Below are 2,500 nucleotides of genomic sequence, written 5' to 3' on the forward strand. Positions count from 1 at the left end.
CGCTTAGCTGAGCTCTGCCAATTTTGTTGCCAGCGACAGTTTGACGGAGGCGACAGTTCAGCGGTTAACTGAGCACACAATTCAGCGCTTAACTGAGCTCCGCCAATTTGTCGCCGACAACAGTTTGACGGAGGCGACAATTCAGCGCTTAACTGAGCACACAATTCAAGCTAAAATGAGCTCTGCCATTTTGTCGCTGGCAACAATTTGACGGAGACGACAATTCAGCGGTTGACTGAGCACACAATTCAAGCTAAAATGAGCTCCGCCAATTTGTCATCGGCGACAATTTGACGGAGGCGACAATTCAGCGATTAACTGAGCATACAATTCAGCGCTTAACTGAGCTCCGCCAAATTCGTTGCCGGCGACAATTTGACAGAGGCGACAATTCAGCGGTTAATTGAGCACACAATTCAGCGCTTAGCTGAGCTCTGCCAATTTTGTTGCCAGCGACAGTTTGACGGAGGCGACAGTTCAGCGGTTAACTGAGCACACAATTCAGCGCTTAACTGAGCTCCGCCAATTTGTCGCCGGCGACAATTTGACGGAGGCGACAATTCAGCGGTTACCATCCCAACCCAAATCCTCAACGTCCTGAGGGGAAAAAGAAGAAAATCTAAAAACAAATGAAAGGAAAGAAAGGGGGAAAATAAAAGAAACAAAACGAAACAATCCAACAACTGCAACATGACAATCCAACACTGTGTGTGTGTGTGTGTGTGTGTGTGTGTGTGTGTGTGTAATCTGACATACTCAGTCCACACGGATTTTTCCTCGGGTGTATCTTCTTTTTGAGGAATCAGTCAACAATAAGACCCCCCCCCACCCCCTACCCTGCGCCCCCCCCTCTCTCCCTCTCTCAAAAACAAAAAAGTTGTTGCTGATATTGAGAGTCCTGTTTGTGAAGGTTTTTTTTTTCTCTTCCTTCCTCGTCTGTCTGTGTGTCTGTATGTATGTCTGTCTACCTGTGTGTCTGCATGTCTGTCTACCTGTGTGTCTCTATGTCTGTGTGTCTGCCTGTGTGTCTGTCTGTCTGTCTGTCTACCTGTATGTCTGTCTGCCTGTGTGTCTGTGTGTCAGCCTGTGTGTCTGTGTGTCTGCCTGTCTGTCTGTCTGTCTACCTGTCTGTCTGTCTGTCTGTATGCCTGTGAGTCTGTGTGTCTGCCTGTGTGTCTGTATGTCTGTCTGTTTGTCTGCCTGTCTGTTTGTCTGCCTGTGTCTCTGTGTGTCTGTCTGTGTGTCTGCCTGTGTGTCTGTCTGTCTGTGTGTCTGCCTGTGTGTGTGTGTCTGTCTGTCTGCCTGTGTGTCTGTGTGTCTGCGTGTGTGTCTGTATGTCTGTGTGTCTGCGTGTGTGTCTGTATGTCTGTGTGTCTGCATGTGTGTCTGTATGTCTGTGTGTCTGCCTGTGTGTCTGTCTGTCTGTCTGTCTGTCTGTCTGTCTGTCTGTATGTATGTATGTATGTATGTCTGTGTGTCTGTGTGTCTGCCTGTGTGTCTGTATGTCTGTGTGTCTGCCTGTGTGTCTGTCTGCCTGTGTGTCTGTATGTCTGTGTGTCTGCCTGTGTGTCTGTATGTCTGTCTGTCTGTCTGTCTGCCTGCCTGTGTGTCTGCGTGTCTGTGTGTCTGTATGTCTGTGTGTCTGCCTGTGTGTCTGTATGTCTGTGTGTCTGCCTGTGTGTCTGCCTGTGTGTCTGTATGTCTGTGTGTCTGCCTGTGTGTCTGTATGTCTGTGTGTCTGCCTGTGTGTCTGTATGTGTGTCTGTGTGTCTGTCTGTCTGCCTGTGTGTCTGTCTGTCTGCCTGTGTGTCTGTCTGTATGTGTGTCTGTATGTCTGTGTGTCTGCCTGTCTGCCTGTGTGTCTGTCTGTCTGCCTGTCTGCCTGTGTGTCTGTCTGTGTGTCTGTGTGTCTGTCTGTCTGCCTGTGTGTCTGTCTGTCTGTCTGTCTGCCTGTGTGTGTGTGTCTGTCTGTCTGTCTGTCTGTATCCCTGTGTGTCTGTCTGTCTGTCTGTCTGCCTGTGTGTCTGTCTGTCTGTCTGTCTCCCTGTGTGTCTGTATGTCTGTGTGTCTGTCTGTCTGCCTGTGTGTCTGTCTGTCTGTGTGTCTGCCTGTGTGTGTGTGTCTGTATGTCTGTCTGTCTGTATCCCTGTGTGTCTGTATGTCTGTGTGTCTGCCTGTCTGCCTGTGTGTCTGTGTGTCTGCCTGTGTGTCTGTGTGTCTGTCTGTCTGCCTGTGTGTCTGTCTGTCTGTCTGTCTTATTCTCTGTGTTGCTTTCAATCCTGTTGTCTGTCTTTCCCCACTATCTCGTAGCAGGAAGGTGGCAGAATGGTTAAGACGCTCAGCTGCCAATACAGAGAGTCCGTGAGGGTGTGGGTTCGAATCCCGCTCTCGCCCTTTCTCCTAAGTTTGACTGGAAAATCAAACTGAGCGTCTAGTCTTTCGGATGAGACGATAAACCGAGGTCCCGTGTGCAGCACGCACTTGGCGCACTGAAAAAGAA

At 49.5% G+C, this 2,500-nt stretch overlaps 1 protein-coding gene across 1 annotated transcript in view; it reads left to right on the top strand.

Moving 5' to 3' along the window:
• The window catches only part of LOC143286365 (uncharacterized), a 35,547-nt gene that overhangs the window by 20,122 nt on the left and 12,925 nt on the right, over positions 1 to 2,500 (top strand). The gene's annotated exons all lie outside the window — the stretch shown is intronic.

Source organism: Babylonia areolata, chromosome 10 (assembly GCF_041734735.1).
Source record: "Babylonia areolata isolate BAREFJ2019XMU chromosome 10, ASM4173473v1, whole genome shotgun sequence".
In the NCBI taxonomy this organism is placed as follows: Eukaryota; Metazoa; Mollusca; class Gastropoda; order Neogastropoda; family Buccinidae; genus Babylonia; species Babylonia areolata.